Source organism: Haliotis rubra, unplaced genomic scaffold (assembly GCF_003918875.1).
Source record: "Haliotis rubra isolate DU_JTF1 unplaced genomic scaffold, ASM391887v1 Scf2135, whole genome shotgun sequence".
NCBI lineage: Eukaryota > Metazoa > Mollusca > Gastropoda > Lepetellida > Haliotidae > Haliotis > Haliotis rubra.
In genome coordinates this window covers 1-13157 of record NW_025766154.1, presented here as the reverse complement: position 1 = coordinate 13157, position 13157 = coordinate 1, and the positions used below count along the sequence as shown (strand labels likewise).

Genomic DNA, 13157 nt, shown 5'->3' with positions numbered 1-13157 from the left:
ATAGACATGCATACCCAGCACACTTTGAAACTGTCGACAAACCAATATTCGTTAGCAGAAACTAAAACTCTCTCTTAATAGATTATTGTGTGTTCCTGACTTTAGAAATGTTTCCGTACAACTGTTTCAAACTGGTGATTTTATTTTCAACTTTTCAGAGTCTGTCTGTGTGGGGTTTCGTAATCAGGAGCTTGGTATACAAGGAAGATAAACCGGCGGATCCCTCTGGGGACACACTGGGGTACTGGACAGATGAAGGTGACATTAAACAATTTAATTAATGTCTACTTTAAGTCATTGCTGTTTGACAATGGTACAAGAATCCGTATAGACGCGTCTCACCCAAGAGAAATACAACAGTCGTTATCCATAAAGTGTGTTAAATAGTGAGCTTTAGGTCTTGGCTTTGAATGTTTTGGGACAGTTTCCGGGCAGATTTGTGTTTCTCTGCAAACGTGTCATTTGTAATATTTATTGTCTGAATAGAGTACGTGAGTATAGTTTAAGCAATATTTCGGCAATATGACGAGATATAGGCTTCACACATTGTACCCATGTGGGGAACCGAACCCGGGTCTTCAGCGTGACGCGCGGACGCTTTAACCTCCAGGCTACCTGTCTGAATAGAAGTGATCAAACGATATCTAACGACTCAAAGGCACAAGATAATAGTACCACCAACATATGTCACACTGAAATCCCCTTGTGTACAATGACAACTTCCAGTACCTAAATCGAGGGTTCGAATCCCACTTCGCACTTGGTGTTTGTCTAGGTTTGGTAGCACCATACCAATGTTCTTTTGTTTTCGAAGAGTGGTGAATGCTTCAGACCTGCATCCCTTCAGTGGGACCTTCTGCCTTCATGTGCCTACTGTTTCCATGTCAAGGCGTCAACGTCCTACTGTTTCCATGTCAAGGCGTCAACGTCCTATTGTTTCCATGTCAATGTTACAGGGTCCTACTATTTCGAGAAAACCGATGGAACATCAACGTATGAAGATACATTGATCAAAGTGTTTGCTGATGCCCGCAATAGAAGTATACCATACAGGTACCTGTATAGTTTTGGTACAATAGGACAACAATTGATAAGATGGCGTATTGCGTCGTTGAGGCAATGTATTTATGTTTAGTTTACAGTATATACATCTTGATAACTGAAACATCTGGCCGACTGAGTCGCCTGAGGAGCAGATTTGTGTGACATTTATGTTCCTTCCGATGACTGAATATTTCAGACCAAAATCATGAATAATGGTTCCAGTGAATAATGGTTCCAGTGCCGCGATATGTGATTAACGTGAACATATCCTGCAACTTAGCATGTTACCCATACGCTGTGGTATATCTCTATTTGCACAACAGATAATCTTTATTCCTTGATCTTTTCGTTCGGAACATATATCCTCATTCCTGTTTCTCCTCTTTCGGTGCTTATCTTTCTTTCTTCCTAAATCTTCCGTATTCCTTGGTCTCGTATTCTGCAAATGATCTATTGTTATTCCTAATGCATGCACTCCTCGTATATACGCTTATTCCTGTTTCATATCTTCTGCAGGTATGTAGAACTGGACACCTGGTGGTTTACAAAAGGTCAAGGTGGAGGGGTCAAGGAGTGGACAGCACCAGCAGACATCTTCCCCAACGGCATCGAGTACGTCTACAGTAATCTAACATTACTGGTGGTAAATCAGTTTCCATATGGCACATTGATATCAATGGTAACACTGTACTACCAAATATTTTTAGTGTTCATCAATACATAGGTAGCCCGACTGAAGAAGATTCTATACGATTTACAACTTTGTGGAGATTATGTGTTCGGTTTTACACAAGTTCTGAAAGAGAAATTGAACGTACTTGATAAATCCCAGCAACCCTAAACCCTTATGTAGCAAGTCATTCACACACGCACGCATGCACGCGTGCGAAAAATAGAAAACTGATTTTTGGTGGAAGGGTAGTTGTCTTGACATATCCCGCTTTAAGACCTGACCTGCCCATTGAGAATAAGATGATGACATGGATTGTGTTGTTGTGGACTAGTCGGACAACACCACCTTCAGAACGATCTGGGATACTGGTAATACAGATATAATTTATGTTATGTTTGTTTTCAGGTATGTCCACAGGAGTTTGAAAGTACCTATTGTGGCGAAAAATAATTTCTGGTGAGTTGTGAGAAGGGAGCTTCGCAGAATGAACTAAGTGAAAGCATTAACATACTTTAGTCTTTGACGGCTCAGTAGGGACATGATCGGGTTGTCTGTGTCTTAGTTGGGTGAGGGGCTCGGCCAGTTGTCCTGGAGGCAGTGACTTCGCTACACTTCCGAGGACATTGTTTCGTGGTCTGTTGTGAAAAGCACTACGATGTCCAGAAGGACATTAATTATGTTACGTTGATTCCGTGAAACTGTGCCACGTTCAAAAGAACTCATTTCAATATTTATTTATTGCAGGTCCAGTGATAACATATATGCAACACAAAATGGCGGACAGTTCAATTTTGAAATGGAAGAGAGACATGGCAATACCGACAGATGAGGCATTTACAAATATTATTGATTTATACATATAGTTTACATTGAGTGTGGAACGGTTTATTTCATCAAAGTAACTGGTCTTGTTTCATAATAATATGATATATTTAGGTAATCATTTTTAATACTGAAATATGGAACCATGAAGATTTAGTATTTGAAATACAACAAGTGTATCATGATGTGTCCACAAACAATGTCACTTAAAGGAAGTGATCTACTGATCCACTCAATTTTTAACCACTCTGACCCTGACTTTAAACCAATCACCAGCGCCCTGTGGTGGTTGTAAGAGGCGACTAAAAAGATCCTTTGGTCAGGCTATGTTGTTTGGTAGATGGCGTGTCATCATACTACGAAAGCGTGGAGTGACTGAGAGAGCTGGATTTTTACGCCGCGTTTTAAAGCTTGTCTCATGCTGAGTCTACCTCAACAAACAATGCAACAATCTACCAATGAAGGAGCTGTGAAAATACTTTTCGATTCGGAACCATGTGACGTCAGAGAATGATTTGTATATTTCCAGGCGTTCTGGGACAAAATCTTCAGTGATTCCAAGCAGTGGGGGATTGGCCACATATATACAGGTAGGATTTGCCACCATGCGCTCTCGATTATATTCTGCACTGAATTATGCATCGATATTTCTTCAAAAAGGCTTTCTTAGAACGTTAACGCTGATGACGTCACAAAACAATCAGACGTTTCAGTGTAATCGATATTCTAAAGAGGCGGTCGTGAATTGTTTTATGGTACATATTGAACAAACAGGGTATTAGCAGAATGGTAGTAGTAAGTGTATGTCCCGGTTCTTATTGTTATACACGTTAAGTGAAAGTTCTGTACGGAACAATATATGCTGCATGCTTTATATTCGCGCAATTTCTAAACAATGATGACAAAAATCCTTCCTGACTGATACAGAAGTGCCCGAGGGTCTCAGTGATGTTGCAAATACTTTACAATACCGCTTATTGCGAAGTTTAATCTATGTGTATCAGTCAACAGAATATTGTCTCCTGCAGGACAACATGACGGAAATATTCCGTACTTTCCCCACGGATGCAGACGGACCTTAACCTTGCGCGAGATTGGTTGGTTAAAATGGCGGCGTCTGCTTTGAGACACAACATCACAATCCAGTACAGTGGAGCCACCCCAACGATGGCGCTCTTGGCACTCCAGTTACCGGCTGTCACCCAGGTCAGAAACAGTCGTGGATGTTGATGTCGGTACATTTAGCATATTCACATTGGCATAATACGTTTAGTGTACATCCACTTTAGGACAAATTATGCATCCAGTCATAAGAAAGGTATGGTCCAGTCTGATGTTTCCCCCGATACAATCCTCTGTATGAAGATCTAACAACTCGCAACAGGATATATTTTGTCATATGCCATGACGTATGAAACGACAGTGAAACATCGACATATATATAGTTGGGCTATAATAGTTACATTCGGAATGCGGCGTTGTACTTCGTTTCGAGTTACACAAATCAGATTTGCTGCTCCGAATGCTTCTCACTCGCACCGAGAATTTACATTAGATATTAATACCTTTATCCAGGTGCGCGTCCTGGGAGGCTATGGCACAGAATTGGACCAGAGGAATATTCTTGCTTCGTCCGTATTCTCCGCACTTTTAGATGTGTTGGTCTTCAAAGGTGTGGTCCGTACACAAAACCAGAAGGGAGGTGGGAACATTTCTTATGGTTGCTATTGTGGTTAATGTTAGTTTACGATTTTGTTGTTGATATAACCATTCCCGTTGTTGTTATCGGCAGCGGCCGTTAAGCCTAGTGGTATTGACGGCACGTCTAAACCAGGTGAACCAGCATGACTGTAGACAACTGTGTAAAATCTCTCTCCTTGAACTCCTTAATCAGCTCCGACAACGGTGACATAGGGCTTTGATCGCTGCCTGACGACCCCGAGACATTTGATAGCAAGTCATTTTATTGAAACTTTTGAATAGGATTTGGATCTCAATATACATTTTGATGTTCGAAATTCGTTAAAAAAAGGCGACATGATAATTGACTCAGCTCAGGTACAGCGAAGATATTTTGACATCTTAAAATTGTTCCAACCTGTGAATGTGTAAGGCATGCATTGCCTATATGGCTGAAATTATCCGATGTGGACTAGTACAGAGTTTAGCAATGCTTTCTTTCAAGGCACTGGAACAATCTCTGCAGCCCAGAGCAGCGTGATAGCTGTCCTGTCGCGGGGTCCTGTGGGGATTGGTGACCAGATCGGACATACCAATACTTCCATCATCAATCGGTAGTCACCTTTTCATCTATCCCCTCCCATCAATGATAATAATTATACACAAATGGCCTGAAAACTGAAACAGGGGTCTTTCTGTTTCCCATCTGTTTTGCATTAAGATGTAAATGTATGTGAATTCAACGAGACTGAATTTAATTCTTCTCCGTGTATGTCAATAAATTTTCTTTTACCTTTTTGACATAAACGTGAACCAGGAAAACACATATATAAAGCCCAATATCCGAAACATACGAAATGTCCCCAGAACCAAGTTGTCCAACTGCTCATTGTTCTTGGTGCCTTGGGTTTAGTACCTCCCAGTCTCTTGGCTGTCGTTGGTATAGTGTCCGAGTTAGATGCCAGGAGCACAACCCTTCTGACTCTCTAGGTAATGTAGAAGGTTGCAATGTTGGGCAGTCTGCAAATTCTCGGAAACGTATTTGATGGGTTCGACTAAGCAGCGCTTCCTGGTCCCTATTCGATTATTTACAGACAGCTGTCATATCGCTGGAGTATTGCTGAGTACGGCGTTGAACAACAGCCAAACCAATCGACATCAAACCTGTATTAGTCTATACTCATTCCCTTCTCAGCTCTAGTGGCACTCAGCCCGCTCTCACTTCTAGTAGGCCATGTTTATGACACTCTCATCTCTGTAGAAGCCTATTCCCATCTAGTGACTCTCAGCCCACTCTCACCTCTAGTAGGCCATGTTTATGACACTCTCATCTCTGTAGAAGCCTATTCCCATCTAGTGACTCTCAGCCCACTCTCACCTCTAGTAGGCCATGTTTATGACACTCTCATCTCTGTAGAAGCCTATTCCAATCTAGTGACTCTCAGCCCACTCTCACCTCTAGGAGGCCATGTTTATGACACTCTCATGTCTGTAGTAGCCTATTCCCATCTAGTGACTCTCATCCCATCCTCAGCTCAAGTACTGTCGATGACAAACATATAGATATCTGGCAATTTTGTTCTCAGGATATGTAGCTCTGATGGAACTATCCTCAAACCAAACAGCCCTGCACTCGAAATAAATGCTCAGGTTGTGCAGGTGAGTAAGCTGTGAGCGACCCCAACTCCGCTTTTTGAACAGTTTGTATGTAATGTCACGAACTGACAAAATAATCGATACCTCTCAATTGTTTTACCATGCGTATGGTTTTTAATTGCAAATATCTTAAGTTTATTATCTTAAGCGATATTATTTCCAAAACCTAGATTGTGCTAACGTGTGGTTAGTTCTCAGAGAATACCTGACCATGGTACTTTCGTGTTAAATTTAATTTCATTTAAGACTTGATCTATCAAAGAAAGACTGTTTTTTGTTTAGCTCGTGGTGCAAAATGTATGCGAGTGTAAATCTATGACACATATCATTGACGTGTAACCATGCAAATGACACCATCAGTGGATCTTTCCATGATTAAGGAACAAAAAGCTTCACCAATCTGTTGAGAGACTTACTTGCTAAGGGTACAACTCACAGGTCTCTACGATTCAACTCTGTTAACATCAGTTGCTATGTTTTAAAGATCACATGGTCATATCAGTAGCACATAATGTACCCGTTGAAGTGAAGAGCGCTTGTCTTGTCTGCAGGTTCAGTCAAAGGTGATGACGTTTCAACACGTGTTTATCAAAATATGCTGCTGCCTGTATACAGTAAATTGCAAGTGCCGTCCACTATGTTCCAGATGACGTTTCAAGATGGCAGCGGCCCAGACGGCGACATTTGGGCGACACTCAACGGCCTGTATAGGGGTGGACCAAACCCGGAACAGGTGTACGGGATTATCTATGTTTCCGGCTTGAACAGGACGTTTGACATCACCCCGACGGCAGCCGACATTGGGTTTGAAGTGAGTATGTCGTACGTATTTAAAGGGACATTCGGCGCGAAGAAAGCGCAAGTCCCAGCCAATATGATTCAAGTAGTTGAAACATCACGTACGTCGTCAGTGATGTATCATACCTGTAAAGAATGCGTTAAGTTACGAATGTGAGACGACTTGCACTTTAGATTATGCGTGTTGTATGTGCATATTGGTCTATCAAGCAAATAAATTCCTACCCAAAACGAGACTTAAATTGGCAGGTGGCAGTACTTCAATACTTCAAACTTAAGCTGGAAATTGTGTGTTTCCAATGCTTGCTCTTCAAATGGATAAATATCAGTTGGGTATGAGTTACCCATGTGTAAGTAATCCACACTTCTGGCACTTACCTCATCAATGAGATCGCAACAGCACGTTGAACGCGATTTCAGGTACATGTAGATAGAGAGCGATGGGATAACCTTGTGACTGAAGCGTTGGTTTGTTACGTTCACCTTCTGTGGTGTGCCATGGGTCCTGGAATGAAGGAAAATCACCGAAGCAACAATTAATGTTGGTACATCAGACAATGGTGCTTCCAATGCCTCAGTCTTCCGGCTTCAGCACCTACACATATTTACTGTTGCAGTACCCAGTGAGCAAGATCTTCTCTGCAGCTGATCCAACAAAGCAGTACGACTTCAGCGACAGCAAACCCTTCACCATCCCGCCATGCCAGCTGGAATTCTGCATGTACTATACGTCACCAGTTATAAAATACAAGTAAGGCACCTATTGTTCATATTTCGCAAAACTCAGCGCTTCCAGATTGATATGCAAATACGTCTCAGAAGTAAGAACATCGAAGAACATTAAGAGCTATCTACAGCACCAACTTCAAGGTAACGTGTTCACTTTATTCTGATCAGTTATGTTTGTTTCACGAGGTAAACAGGAAAATATAAAGGAAATAAACATCTGTATCATCTTCCGTAGGAATCTGTTTTTTTAACATAGGACTTAAATATATTCCGTTAAATTCCGTCGATTTCCCAGATGTTTGTTGGCGGCGGTGGCCGTTATCCACATGGGTGCAGTGTATGCAGTTCACATCTAGTGTCCCCGACTGGGATATTGCTGAATAATGTCGACATTAATAATCAGTGTTTGCTTTGTTTTAAAATGCCACATCAAACACATTTTGACTATGTCACATAAAAGATATTTGACATGCCCGCTATATAAACCGAATATTGCGTGGACAGACTGCAACTTTGCTTTCCGCCAAATATTGAATCTGACCTTCAATCTAAGTTTATGTCAGAATATGGGATTGAGAAAACGACCATCTGATCCCGTTACCGATATGGGACATAACTGTATCATCTTATGCACCTTGGTTCTTCCAACGTCCTATGCTACAAATCCCTTAAACCTTAGTGCAGTTTCCCGTGTACACGTTCGGGTGTTTTTGAGGCTTTTAGGTATGCTTCAATTACACGTATGTGTGAGTTATTTCACTATACCCTCCCTCCTGTACGTCTCCGGAGTAAATTGTTTCGAACCAGGTTTTGCTTCTTTAGTGGATCACATTTACACAAAAATCGAATATTTACCATTGATCTCCATAGAAACGTTGTATTTGTTGCTAACATTATCAAAGCCCGCTATTACATGTACATGTCGAATGCATCGTCGTACCTTAAAGAAACAATGAAACAAACCAGTTCCTTTCCGAGTACAGGAAGCTAAACAGACCACGCGTACAGTCCCGCACAAAAATGTCGCCAGTTGAAAAATATGTGTGTCACATTCTACATCCGTCGTGATAAACAAAGACAAGACCATTATATTGAACATATACAAGTTTTAGCTACTGGACGGATGAAGATATAAACCACCAACTGGTCAAATACCAACGGATTTTGTGGGTTCTTTTGTGAACAGGGTCGTGTACCGAACACTAGCTAGTGGTTGTGACAACACTCAAAGAGTCTGCACACAAAGTTGACTCGTTGACGGTTTTTACACCCGGTCACAGATGGCTCGATCCCGGCAACTTAAACTGCTAGATCACGAGCCTGGCGTCTTAGACAGCTCGCCCACCACGCCCCTATAATGGTTATCCTTCAAAGGGTCAACTCACCCACTCTCATGTTCCTTAAGTGTTCGGTACAACATTCCCAGTCATCAATCGCACGTCAATTCTCGGTGCATACAAGGCGGGAAATATATGGTGAAGTTGACACAGGTGGTACCACGTTTGCATTGCATTGGGGGTTTTCTCAGCTCCATCTTTCTGCTCACTGATTTCACCCAAGTGTTTAATAGTTCAAGATCTGAATCACTTCCATCTTCCCTTTCCACATCAGTCTGACAGGCCATTATGTAACTGAAACACTGGCGTACGCTGCAGTGCAAACACTTACCCGCATTGACTATTTGTTGCAGAAATAGAGAGGTTCTCGTCCTGGGTGAACTGGAAAAGGGTACCAATGTCTCGCAACAGGATCGTCAATGTCACCGTCGGCGACGTCATCACTGTCTACGTCAAGGGTCAGGCGGGAGAGAGTGTTGAGATGTGGTTTGCCGATGTACGGTTCGGTGCTTTGAAAACTATTATAGGGACAGACGGCCTGGGTAGTATCATATATGAAATAGCACCTCATCCTGTTAACAACCTGACCTCAGAAGAGCTTCAACGGTTGCTGCTGTCATGGGTACCCTAGCAACAATGATGCTCATGATGTAAGACGAAACTGACTGCATTGTTGCTGGTTGGTCGACACAAGGCCAAACTCCATCTCATTGGGTAAATTCTGCATTGGTGTCACAGGCTAATATATGTCACTAACACTGCACTATACTTTCCAGCACCTCACTGATGTTGGTGTAAACAGCCCACCTTACTTGTGGACTGACTGAACATCCTATTTTGGCACATGCAGTCCCTGCAATGTTGCAGAGGCAGGTCACATGACTGCTTCTCTATAAAACTACATGTGTCAGAGGCCCAGCACACACCATGTCATGCAGCAACTTTAACATGTTGTTGTGACCCACAGGTATGTTGTGAATTTGGAATGTTGTGAATTTGGAATGATTGTTTTAATTAATTATGCAAAAGGTATTTATTTCTTCAGGTATGAAGTATATTCAACATGATATTAAACAATGTTATGGGGAAATTGCCAGTGATAAAATTCATTGTTTAAAATACATTTAATTCCATAGAATATATTTTGAGTATTTAATAATTGATAAACATTTATATTATCTGCGTAATGACACACCATGTCAGGCAGCAACTTTAACATGTTGTTGTGACCCACAGGTTTCGTGTATACAATAAATATCATCAGCCAGAATGGACTTTGTAGTTCCTGCGACATTAAAGCAGTTACAATTTTATGCGGATATCCGTACCGCTCGATTGGGTGTTCTTGTTCTTTAAAGCTTGGTGCGATTTGAACTGAACCATTCTGTTCTTCCAAAGTCGGCAGGAAACAGTATTTCTTTTACCACAAACACAGCTATCGTTCATATTAGGTCCTCCGACACACAACTGAAGAGTATCAGGCATTCTGCAATACATTTACCATTCTAGATTTCTTCAGTTGTTCTAATTGGTGCTACTTTCTATTACATATGAAAATAAATATAATATTACCTAACATATCTTTTTCCAAGAAATGTTAGCCTCGAATGATGCACAGAAGATGAAACCTGCCTTGGCACTTACGGTTCGTAATAAAATATCGGAATTCAGTAACCACAAAACATCTCCCAGAACAAAATGTGCAACTGTCAATGATCAACTGTATCACATATGGAATAAGCTCGATGCGAAATGGATACTGCCAAGGTACACGTATGGTGGGAAATGTTCCTAGAAAACTGTTCTATGGGACTTGCCCCCGAGAAGATGTTTACAAAGGAATAATACCGCTATGGTAACAGATACTCTTTGTCACTTTGAATTTGTGGGTAAGTGTTCTTCTTCCTGTGCATGAATTGTTGTTTGCCTGTGGAAAATCAGAATGTTTTGTCACACACACATAACCATAACACCTTTGCTATTTGTTTGGAAGAATGCGTCAGATGTATCGCGTTTGTGTATCTCACAGAGCCTTATCTGTCATTCAGACACCCTAGTCTCCATGTAGTATGTATTGAGAATACCTCTCAACGCTGTTCAAATGAATGTTCTGTGAAATCTGACCAAACATGAATTCTGCAGCGGACCGAAAGTTTAACTCGGCTTACATTGAAAGCCCGTGTAAAATGTTCTACCATAGCCATCATTTTATCGTAAAAGTTCACCGTTTGGTTTGGGCAGGTTCTCCCGCCTCTAATGTTATGTAATCGAGAATGCATCGGCAGATAATTTTTACAGCAGGTCACTTTTAACATGTTCTACAGTTCCGGTGGTGAGATCACTGCGGGTGATCCAGGTGACTGTTGTATCAAAGCTTTCTAAATTTAGGCTGCACTAAGCCCTAAATGGTTCCATCTTCATGTTTCATTGGCTTATGGTATCAACAGAATGGTTACAGTAAATCGGTTATTGAACTGCCAGATTGCCAATAATGTGTCATTAGACTTGTATATCACCTATTATTGTCCGACAATTCCGTTTTAGAAACAATCACTTTCTCCTTCCTGTCTTCTTCAAAGTGGTATGAATTGCTTTTCACTTGCAAATGTATCTTTTCTGACAATCTTTTGGTGTCCACGAAGATGCAATCTCAACACATAAACCCAGGATTGCCTTTGTCTTGTTTCTCCATAGAATCCTTCATGTTGTGTGTGTACAGTCTCCTGTTGCATTAGTGCAACGCTGGAGTTGAAGATGGTGTCATTGAAAGTTTGAAATAACCGATGTATTTGTGTTACATAAATTAATAATGTAAGTTAACAACATGCTAGTGAACATTGGCTACCTTCTCACGCACTACCACAACGCGGATGAGTTAAGCAGGAATACAGACTGCATCCGGAGGTCATGTTGACGCTGATGTATGTAACATGCACAAGTATGCGACATTGGTGAAGTGATGAAGTTTTAACCTGAAGTCGTTTGATAAGCACTGTGGAGACACGAGAAGACGCCAAAGCTCACCTTGTTACACCATTAGTTATTACACATTTTACCTACGTTTTGTTTACGGTCTTTGAGTAATTTTGCAAAATGTATTGCATTCCAATATATGTGTGTCTTCATCTCTATAATAAAGCTAACAAATATCACAACGATTTCAACGGTACCCTAGCCTTGCCTTTCATCAGACCGTGGACTTTGGAGCCTTCATCGGGAGCTCCTTCAGCAGAACATTGTTTGTTTGCTTATTGTTGTCAGCGCTTTTCGCAGTCAGCAACGTTCCCGCTGTACGACGTCTGCACAATCGACTATCGTAAAAGCCAACTAGTGGTTTCGGTATCTTTAACAACTAACAGTGGATACGATGGTAAGAGATGACTGAGCACATACCAAGACCATCCGATGTTCTAAGTCGGCTCTTCACCTGCATGGCATAGATGTAATTACTAATTACTGACAGACAACCGTCGCATAGTTGGCTTATTGTTGAGTGCAACGTGTCTAGTCAGTTATGAACTTTGACAAAAGACATTGTAAAGACTCTCTACTTCTGTTGGGTGTAATACTTGCATAAAACAAGAGAAACAAAAACATGTTATATGCTCTGGACACAAATAATTTTAACTGTTACATTTGGAATCACTTCGACGACGAATAGTCACAGAGCACACGGTGTTTGTGGCCTAAAAAGGTTCCCATACACTCAACAGACGACTTCAAATTCAGAATTGTTCAGAGATTCTCTATTGTGTGTAAATACTATTAAACCTCTCTTACCAAAAGGCGAGGAGAAATAAACCACACAACGCCAGTAGTCGAGTTTTATGAAATGGTCTATTGGGCTAAACGACAGTGGTGGTAGAGACAGTGTGCACAGGTATTTGAAGGAAACAAAAACATTATGTTTTTTTTCAATACATTGTTGATGGTACATATAACCATGAAAGTTGTACAGACAGATTTGATTAAACTAACAAGCTCTAGAAGCACAATTATGTACATACTTTAAAATGGCATAAGATTTATTCCGATATTGGAGGAAATTTTATAGTTTGGCATCTTTTGAATATGTACCGTTACTAGCTGGTATGACTTTTATTGTAAATTGTGAAAATATGTTACAGAATTGAATCTGCTTCACACAGACTCTTGATGTTTGTTTCACTATTATTCAGCATATCAAATGATCTGGTGACAAACCGTCCGAGGATCAATGAGCGCGTGGGTGAGAGGGAGCGTTGACCATACTCAAGCCCCACAACAATTGTTGTTGCATCATATTAAGTTATTCTACATTGCGAACTATGTCCTATTCAGATTATAAGCATTATCAACTATACTGAACCAAAGTTATCTTTTAAAATACTGAATGTGAAGATTTGCTTGTGCCAAAAGTCCAGGGTGATGAGAAAATG

The 13157-nt window shown here is 41.0% G+C and overlaps 1 long non-coding RNA gene across 1 annotated transcript; it reads left to right on the top strand.

Annotated features, from left to right (window-relative positions):
- Positions 1-196: 196 nt before the first annotated feature.
- On the top strand, positions 197-2146 carry LOC124276819. The gene is made up of 4 exons (XR_006898668.1): positions 197-258; positions 957-1053; positions 1561-1656; positions 2123-2146. It is a non-coding gene; the product is annotated as an uncharacterized LOC124276819 (long non-coding RNA).
- The last annotated feature ends 11011 nt before the right edge of the window (positions 2147-13157 follow it).